The following is a 10733-nucleotide window of genomic DNA, read 5'->3' on the forward strand; positions in this document are numbered from 1 at the left end:
TAGATGCTTTTAAGCCTTTATGGGTCAGGATGGGCTGATGTAAAGGCAGGGGTATAGCTTGTGTGGGAAGACCTCAGTGTTGGTGAGTGTGCCATTCATTCCTAGGGAGACCCTTCAGCCTGCCTTGACTCACCTTGACTCTGTATTCATGCAGTTGACCCCTGCTTATCCAGTGATATGAAGACAGACTGGTTCCTGCATGGCAGGGCATTTATTCTCTTTATTATCCCAACATTTTCATCTTGTTTCAAATCCATTAGTGTTGCCTCGCTGAAGAATCTTCTGTTGAAGGATGTCCAAGTACAGGAGTTTGCATGGTTCTGGCCAGCAAATCATTTATTTATTTCAGCACTCAGCCAATGACAACTTTGGCCTGGCACCAGCTGTCCTCCCAGAGTCCTCTCTAAACACAAAGTGACCAGACACTCTCTTCAAGGACATTCACTGAAACTATGTCCAAAGGATCTATGCCATTAACATCGTCAAATTAGGAATCTGTTGAAGAAAATGCTGAGAAGCAGCATGAAAGTCAGAAAAGGATGAGTTCCAGAGTCCGACGGAGCTGAACTCAAACCTTGTTTCACCTGCTTGCTCTTTGATCTTGGTCATTTCGTATAGCCACACTGAGCCACAGATGTGTGTGTGTGTGTGTATGTGTGTGATGCATGTTGTGTATGCTTGAATGTGTGTGGGCACATGTATATATGCAGGTGTGCATGTGCATGTGTGTGCATGCATGTGGAGGCCTGAGGCTGACATCTGGTGTCTTCCTCAGTGTCTCTCCACCTTAAATATTGAGTCAGGGTCTCTTGCTGAACCTAGAGCTGGCCATTTCAGCTGGTGTGCCTAGTCAGCTTGGTCTGGGGATTCCATGTTTCTGCCTCCTGTGCACTGGGTTTCCAGACAGGCTGTCACACCCATCTGGCTTTTATGTGAGTTCTGGGGATCCAAACTCTGGTCCCTATGCTTGTGTGCAAGCACTCTGCCTGCTGAGCCAATGATTTCTCATTGTTAAGTAGAAATGTTAAAATCTGATCTTTTGGCTTGTGTTGTGAATTGGTTAAATGATTGAAGCTCATCATCATTATCATCATCATGATTACTATTATTTTTTTGAGACAGGGTTTCACTATGTAGCCCTGGCTGGCCTGGAACTCACGATGTAAACCAGGCTGGCCTCACAGAGATCCTCCTGCTTCTGCTTCCTACGTGCTGGGATTAAAGGCATGCACCATCACACCTGGCTGAAGTTATCATTATCATAAATAATTTATCTTCTTCTTATGATGGATATTGCTCTGGTAGTATCCATATCTAGTTTGGTATTTTTAGGACTTCATGATAAATCTATTATATTTCAATGTAAGTTCCTAGGTATGACAGACACAGTATTCTTTCTACTCTGCATTTACAGACTAGTTTGTGATAATAGATAAAATAAAACCGATTTGCTAAAGATGGTTGCTGCTTAAAATAACTTTAATCAGGTTTATATGAAGCTTAGTGAGATTCCGTTACCAAAATGCAGAGTGATCTTTGTATCTGATACTGGCAAAATGAAAATAAAACTTGATGTCTTGTCAGGAGTGGTGGTACACACCTTTAGTCCCAGCACTGGGGAGGTAGAGGCAGGCAGATCTCCGTGATATTGAGGCCAGTCTGGTCTACATAGTGAGTGCGAGGCCAACTGGGGCTACAGGAGGCCATGTCTCAAAAAGACCAATACCCCTCCCCCAAACCCACACCAAAGAAACTTGATATCTGTTGGCAAAACTGAATCAGGCACTTTATGTTGACTCTGGTGCTATATGATGCTGAAAGGGGGAAGATGTTGGCGAATGGACCACAGCTTATGTTCTTTACAATTAAGAGTGATGGATGAGAATAGTTCAATGCTATATGTGATTTGAATAACCTACTCATTTCTAAATATCTAGTGATTTTGTTACATATAATGTTATACTATTATATATCACTACAAACATTATAAAATATTTTTCAATGTTATATACTTAATATTAAATAATGTCAATAAAATTTTATATGTCTTCTAAATTTTTGTACTTTAAGGTTGTGTGTGAGGGTGTGCATTCATGTGTGTACACATATGTGGAGACTATAGATGGATGGTAAATGTCTTCCTCCTTTCGTTTTTCTGAGATAGGGTCCTTCATTGAACCTGGAGCTCACTGACTGGCTATCATGGCTGGTCAGCCAGCCTCAGGGATCCTTGTATCTCTGCCTCCCAGAACCGGGACCAAAGGCACACCTGGCTTTTTATACAGGTGCTGGGAACCTGAACTCAGGTCCTCATTCTTGCATGGCAAGCACTTTACTGAAAGAGCCATCTCCGAGACCAAAATTTTTGTACTTTACATGCAGATATTATATATTTCCCTCAGCAAGAGTCATGTTTTGCATTTACTTTGTCAATTATAATATAGAATATTGAGTACATTAAGATTTTTGTCTATTTTTTATGAATATTTTTCATTGAATTTTGTGCATTTCATACAAAACATCTTAATCATCTTTATACTCCCCTCCCCATCTGGACTCCCCCCATAGACCACCCCACTGAATTTCATGCATTCTGTCATAAATGTTTAGGCCTATCAAGTCAAGTTAGTGCCCTCAGACATTCCTCAGAGCAAGGTCATCCACTGGGGTCTAGTCAGCCTGTCTAGAGTCTCTCCCTTAAAGAAGATAAACTCTCCCTCACCTAGCAGTAATAACTTGCCAGTAGTTCTTCAGCTAAGGTTGAGGCCTCTGCCCATTTCCCCAGTTCTATGCTGGGTTTTTGTCTGCTTGAGTTTGCATGCGTCTTGTGCATGCTGACACCATTGCTGTAGGTTCATATGAGCAGGGTCCCAGGACCTTGTAAGACTCTGTTTCCATATGGTCATGTACCACCTCCCCTGGCTCTTACAATCTTTCTGCCCCCTCTTCCATAATAATCCCTGAGCCCTGGGTGGGTGAAGTTTAATATAGGAGTTCTATTCAGGGACCCACACTCTGCAGACTCTTATTCTTTAAACTTTGGCCATTTGAGGCCTTTTGAATGTTCATCATCTTCTGTTGCATGAGGGAGCTTCATTGACAAGAGCTGAGGGATGCATTTACTATTCTCTCTACCCTTTTTTCCACTCAGTTTCAAGAGCCTTAGGTGTAGAGTTCGATTGTAGATGTGTCACTTAGGGTTGAGCATTTCACAAACTGTGTGTGACCAGTTGTGGAACTCTGTAATAGTCTCCATCTGTTGCAAAAGAAGCTTCTTTGGTGAGTGGTGACTGGCATACTTGCCTGTAAATATAAGGACCCATATTTAGCATGTAGTGAGAAATTACGTGTATCTAGGAATGTGACAGCCTTAGGGTTTTCTCTTAAGACCTATGACCTCTCCAGTCATGTGTATTTGGCTATATTTACAGTACCACACATGAGTTCCCTTCCACTGAGTGAGCTTTAAGTACAATTAAGTACCTGTTGATTACCCCCAAGATAAAAGTGCCACTACTGCACCAATATGGTTTGCTGTGCTGGACATTGTTGTGGTTATTAGGCCTTAAAGCTGGGGTTGGACCATCAATTGATGTATTCCCTTAGCAGCTTGCATAGTGTCCTCCAAAACTATGAAAGTTAGCCTTCAGGGAGGAGGCTTCCAGGTCAGTTCCAGCTCCATTGCTCCAAGTCCTGTGTCTGAAGTATGTCCTGTCTTCAGCATTAGGGTCTTACCTTCAAGTTCTGGGAGGCAATCAAGGGCTGTGGAAATAGCCTGTGTAACTTTGAAAGTCTTTTGGACTACCCTGGCCAACAACTCAGAGGGAAGTTTCTCCTGTCTGGCACTGTTTCTTGTTAGATAGCCTTCGGCTTACTCATGGACTCATGTAGAGATACTGTGTGTATAATATTTCAGTAAGCTTTTGAATTTACATTTCTCTCTGATTTTTCACACGAACTAAGCATTATTATTATTTTTTCTTTACAATGTCTGCAGCCAAACTTATCCCCAGGTCCCAGGGCAGGGGACACAGGACCCATGGGTGTCCATCTTGGCCAGCTCCCACCAAGACAGGATGGGAACTGAATTTGACTTGACTGCAAAACACCAGCTAAGAATTATTTATCACTTCTTTCTCTCTCCCTGTCTAATCCTCCCTCCCTAGTTAAAATACCCCCATTTTCTCCACTTTACCTTGATAATACGTCTCCTATGATCTCCCTTCTCTTGAGCTCCTTTTATAAGCCTCCCGCCTCCCTTATATTTTATATGAATATTTATTTATTATATTGTGTGTTTATGTGTAAGTGTGGGTGCACACATGCCACAGTGTGCATGTAGGGGTTAGAGGACAACATTGGGGAGTTGATTCTCTCCTTCCATAGTAAGTTCTAGGGATTGAACTCAGGTCGTCAGGCTTGTGTGATAAGTGGTTTTTGCTTGCTCAGCCATCTTACCAGCCCACAGATATATTTTCTTTTATATTTAGAATTCCTGTTCAATACTGAGCACTGGGGAAAAAAAACAGAATTCTTCACATTTGCATGACACTTTACAGTTTGGAAATACTTTCATGCATTTGAGTCTGAAAGCAGCCCTCTAAAGTAGTCTAGCAGATATTATTCTTATTCTGAAGGCCACTTACTGAAGTTCCAGTAAATGAGATGGCATTCAGTACATGGCAAAGCCACATTGGCACAGCTCCTCAGCCTGCCGCTCCAATCAATATTTCCCCACTGCACAGCACTTCCTCCCTGACAGTCTCTGGGAAAAACTGGTTTATAGAGTGGAGAGATGGATTTGCTTCATTTCCTTATTCTTGCTTGTGGGATATTCAGAATGTAGTCAATACCCACTGAACAATGGTGTCTTTCGGGAGAGATAGCTGTTGTATGAAATGGATACAGGAAATCAATAGTGTGACTGAACTGATGTAGAGAGGCCAGTGATAGTTAGGTCATCACACAGTTTACCATAGAGACTCGGGCACTTGTGAGAGGGAAAGGTGTTGCTACCTAATGTGACATGGAGCTAGCAGGTGTTAGTCACTACTGTCCTAGGGAAAACAGGGTGTTGGTCGTCTCACATACAGTGGTATCGCAGGGGAGAGAAATGGCAAGAGCAGAGGTGTGTATACCCTGAGAGATTAAAAATAAATCCTCGTAGAATCATTAACTTCCTCCTTCTTGCATTGGACTTTGTGCTCACTGAGAGTAAGCACTGTTTTCATCTTATCTTTTTAGTTTCTGGCAGCTGGTAGGTGCTCAGTAAATGAATCAATGGGTTTGGTCATATTTAGGTATCATGATTCTAGGTTGGATTGCTGCTTAGATACCACAAAGTGAGCAGGTTCAAAACAAAGCCTTCAATACTACCTGTATCTACTGATACTCCTGCCTTACCCAGTATCCCAACCATGGTGAACAACTGTTGGGTAGGCATGTCCTCCGAGACAGTCATTCCTCCCACCTGATCAGTCATGGGGTGGGGGGGTCTAAGGACAAATGTTTAGGATGTTGGAAAGCGCTAAGGACTCTGGGAAGCACTGAGGACACTGGGGAAAAAGGGAGAGTTGCCATGTTGGTGAACTGGGTGTGTGGACAGCTGGTGGCCCACTGGCAGGCAGCAGATTTCAAAGCTTAGCTGAGATGTAAAACAGGGCCCAAGGGCAATTCTGCCTTTGTAATTAACCCTATCATAAACTGATCTTGTCATAAACTGACATAAATGGATGTCATAAACTGGTATTGTGTCAGTTTTATCAGTCTGTGCCAGGACTGAGTGGCCCTGGGATCCCAGAGAGCACATGCAGATCTCTCAGGGGAGAACTTGGCGCAACAGCAACCATCCATCAGTTAACATGCCAGGAACTAGGGAATCAACTTTGCTGCTTCTCTTCCTTTTCCTCTTCCCCTTCTTCCTCCTCTTCCTCCTCCTCCTTGTTCTTCAAGACAGTTCTGTTTCCCACATCTCTACGCTCAACCCCCCTTGCTTTACTCATTCCTGCTGTTGCTGTTGTGGTCCTCAGAGGCTCACTCAACTGTCCTGGTGGGCCTGGGACTGAAGAGCTAACCAGAACTTTCAGTGCTAAAGTCAGAAGCATTTCCAGGCAAACTGGAGAGGTTGGTTATCTTTAGGCCAAGGTCATGCAGTTTTCTGCCTGGTCTATGGCAGTAGCATCTTCACCTCTCATTTGTCCACTCCAACACTGCCACCAGAAAGCTCTTTGTGAGCAAGAATCAGATGCCACTGGTGAAAAATCCTTCAGCGACAGCACAAATCTTCAACGAGCTGATGACCTGGCTCTCACCTCTCAGCCTTATCCTTGCATTTTCCACAGTTTCCCCAGGTCCTCAAACACAGAACATTCTTTGCTTTCCAGGCCTCCACACACAAGATTCCTGCTCATGAATCGCATTAAGTTCTATTGTAGCCCAAGGCCTCCTGCATGCTAGGTAAGCAATTTAGGTATATCCCCAGCTCAAGAATATCACGTGATAGAAGACTCACTGGGTACAAGTGGCTTCACTGTAGATCAATGGCTCTCAGCCAATCACCTGGGGAAACTTTAGATGTTGTTCATGCCATGCTGCAGCAGTTCATTTCCTGTCTGCATATGGAAGCAGGCACAGTGTGTGTGTGTGTGTCTGTGTGTCTGTGTGTGTCTGTGTATAAGCCACTGGAGGCTGTCAGGACAGGGGTCCTGCTCTATCACCTCCTGCTTTATTCCTTTGAGACAGGATCTCTCACTGGGCCTGGAGCTAGGCAGACAGAAAGCAAGCCCTAGTGATGCTCCTGTCTCTGCCCTCCTTAGTGCTGCAGTTATAGACGCTTGCAGACTCACCCCCAGCCTTTTATATTTGGGTGCTGGGATTTGAACTCAAGTCCTCATAGTTGCTCAGCTAGCAATCTTACCCATCTCTCCAGCTTTTATGCACTATGGTTGTTAAAGCTCCTTAGATGATTGCTGTGTGGCCAAGGTTAAGAGCTACTGGTCTGGTGACACAGTAAAGTACCTCTCTTGGTGCAGTAGTGGCACTGTTATCTGGGGAGTATTCAACAGCTATCTAATTAGACTTAAAGCCCCCTCAATGGGAGTGAACTCATGGGTGGCACTGTAAACTCAGCCAGATACACATGGCTAGAGTGGTCATAGATCCTTGAGAAAACCCTATCTCTGTCATACCTCTAGACAAACAAATTTTCTTACTATATGCGAAATATGGATCCTTATATTTACAGACAAGCATACCATACACCACTCATCAAAGAAGCTTCTCTGTGCACCAGATGGAGGCTACTGCAGAACTGCACACCTGGTCAGACACAGAGAACATAGGTCTGAGAGATGCGCAGTACTAGGGGACACAGCTACAGTTGAATCACTACAGCTAAGTCTCATGGGACATAGTGGTACAAGGGGTACAGAGAAAACCAATGCCTCCCTCAACTCTCACCAGTACTACTTCCTTATACAACAGAGCGTGATGCACACAGAAGGCCACAACTGGCCAAGTTTTAAAGAATAAAAGACTTCAGAGTGTAGGATAGGATTCCTATATAGAACCTCATCTACTCACAGCTCAGGGACCATTTCAGAAGAGAAGGCAGAAAGATGTAAGAGCCAAGGCTGGTCAATGAACACAGGGAAGCAGAGGCTTTCAGTCTGCTGGAAGCTTGCACATGTGACCTTGTGGCAATGGTGGCATTGAGCACAGGTCCCATGTCAGCTCAGTTGATCAGGAGCCCAGAGGGGAGGAAAGAAATGGGTGGCGAGGTGGCACTAGACTGAGAACTATTTGAGACTGATTGCTGTTGGGTGAGGGAGAATATGACTTACATACAATCTCTAGATGGGCTGATTAGACTCCAGTGGATGAATTTATACCCAAGGACATTTGGGTACAAATGCCTGATTGGATAGGACTTAACATGTTGTCCTGGCTTGTTTTTAAATTGCTGTGGCAAAACACATGGGAGCAAAGTGTTTATTTATCTTACATCTCCCGGTCACAGTTCACCTGGGAGCCCAAGGTAGGAACTTGGCAGGAACCTGGAGGCAGGAGCTGGAGCACAGGCCATGGAGGATCGCAGCTTACTAGCTTGCTCCCTGGCCCCTGCTCAGCCTTCTTTCTTATACATCACAGAACTACCTGCCCATGGTGGCACCACCCACAGTGGGCTGGGCCCTCCCACATCACACAACAATCAAGAAGATGCCCCTCAGACATGGCCACATGCCAGTCTAGTGAAGGCAATTCCCCAATTGAGGCCTCAACCCAGAGGTGTCAAGTTGACACTAAAGCTGTCCAGCACACATGTATGCTGGAATATGTGAGGTCTGATGGGGGAATGGGGAAGGTTTGGATCGGGGAGGGGGTCTAAATTTGATTAAGAACTGTCATATGAAATTACAAAAGCTCAATAAAAATGTTTATATGTATAAAAGAACTACTGGTCTATGATGAAACCTCTCCTGATCCTACAACTCTTCATATTCCTTGTGCCCGTTTTGATATCTCCCACAACAGGCTTAATCCATATGTATATCTATCTGTATTTCAAGGAGCTAAAGATTAAACCTTTCAAGACATCATACGCCTGGCCTGTATGGCTCATGTGGTGACAGATGAAAAAGAGACAACATTCCTGACATTTCTCCATTGTATTACTTATCTCTTCATTTCTATAATGAAATGCCTGAAGCAGGTTACTTTATAAAGACAAGAGGTTTGCTTTTGGTCATGGTTCTAGAGGCACAAAGTTAAAACATTATATAGGCTCTTACAGGACCTCATTATACAGGACTTTTGTGCTGCATCATTGATGGGCCACACATACTTTCTTGTATCCATATGGATACAACATGGATTATATGTATTTCTCTCTCTCTCCTTATAAAGTGACCAGGTGGGGCTCTACCCTAATTACTTTAATCACTTCTTGATACTCCCCTCTCCCCAATACAACAATTAAGTTTCAACCTTAATACTATTAAAATTTACTTTTTGCATTTATTCATTTTGTGTGAAGGAGTACGTTTATCTCATAGCACATGTATGGGGGTCAGAGGACAACTTGCAGGAGTTGGTTCTCTCCTTCCATCATGTGGTTCCAGAGTTCAAACTCAGGTCTGCAGGCCCTTAATACTATCAACAGAAGACTTTGGGGTTTAAATTCCTGTATGAGTTTGGGGAATAAAGCCATATCCAAATTAATTGTGCTAGAATCCATTTCTTTTGTCAAAAATAAGAGGGAAATTTATCTAGAATAAATGCCACTTGCTTTCATCTGACAAGTGGTGAGACTAAATAAAAGCTCATGGGTTGTCAGTGCACAGACTAAGTTGGAGATGAGTTTAAATAGTGTTTGATGGTGACAGGACTCTTTGGAGCATCTGTGTCCACTAAGCTGTAGCTTTGCAAGCCTGGATGTGCTGAAGTGTTTTGCAAATAAATCAGCATTCAGTAGATGCAACCTCCTAGCCCACCATTCTTGTCCATAAGGGGATGCTGGGTAGGGAAGCCATCGACTAGGAGAGGAAGGTATGTGCTGGTGGAGGTCCTCGGTGATGGAGAGCTGACATAAGTCGTTCCTGCTAGCCAGTCTGACTGCTGAGCCGCCGAGAATCCACACCCTGGGGCAGCTCTTGTTCCCTTTCCCTTCTCTTCGTGTGCTCTGTCTTCCTTTTCTCACTGGCTTGATTTTTAAAACTGTGACTTTTATCACAATTAAGAAGCATGCACTACTCGTGTAGACAAATATGCACACCATACTACTAAGGAAATAAATAACCAAAAGATAATGTTTTTCTGTTTTTCTAGAAAGTTGATGTCTTAAAGTGAGTTTTGATTGGTGGGAAACTTTGGCTAAACAAAATAACAGAAATACAATCAATCATAAAAATTCAAATTATGGCTGGAAACATGGCCTTAAGCCTAAGCCCTCAGACCACCCACTAGTTAACACACACTGTACTGGCCACATATTTCATTTTACTTTTTAGGTTGCTCAATAAGCTTCCTCACTCCATAAATAAATGAGGGTGGGGTGACAGTGAAGAAGAGAGACAAAGAGCACACGAAAGACTGCTACCCTTAGCGACGTCCTGCTGCTTTTGTTTTGGATTTAAGAGTTGGCTGCTAGGTTATATTTCATCATTTTTGTATCTGTTTAGAGCTTTTAAAATGTTCCCCAAACTTCTTGAAGTTGTGTTTTTATGTCTTCTTATTTAAAATTATAAGGAAGAGAGGCAGGCTGTTCAAATAGAGAAGATAGCTTAGCAATTGGATATCTATTTTTTAAAAATTTTTATTTATTTACTTATTCATTATTAATTAATTCATTCATTCATTCACGTGTGTGGAAGTTAGAGGACAACTTGCAGGAGTCAGCTTTCTCCTTCCACCATCTGGGTCGTGGGGAATAAACTCAGGATGTCAGGTTTGGTAGCAGGTATCTTTACCCACTGAATTATCTCACCAGCTCCTGGGTATCTGTTTTACTGTGAGTTTCCCAAAAAGGCTCAGCGGGAGAGGTGCAGTAACCAAGAAGGAAGATTGTCACTAACTCATTTCTCACAGTAGATGTACTGGTCAGTCTCTATTGACAACTTGACTGGAATTAGAATCACCTAGGAGACTGGGGAGGCACATGCCTGGGTACGTCACTGAGGGACTTTCTGGAGAGGATTCATCGAGGAGGGAACACCCAGTTTGAATGTGGACTGTAC

The 10733-nt window shown here is 43.3% G+C and overlaps 1 pseudogene; it reads right to left on the bottom strand.

Moving 5' to 3' along the window:
- Positions 1 to 3985: 3985 nt before the first annotated feature.
- LOC115071943 lies at positions 3986 to 4103 on the bottom strand (annotated as a pseudogene).
- Positions 4104 to 10733: the final 6630 nt, after the last annotated feature.

The sequence above is a fragment of the Nannospalax galili genome, unplaced genomic scaffold (genome assembly GCF_000622305.1).
Source record: "Nannospalax galili isolate Female #2095 unplaced genomic scaffold, S.galili_v1.0 scaffold1540, whole genome shotgun sequence".
Lineage (NCBI taxonomy): Eukaryota > Metazoa > Chordata > Mammalia > Rodentia > Spalacidae > Nannospalax > Nannospalax galili.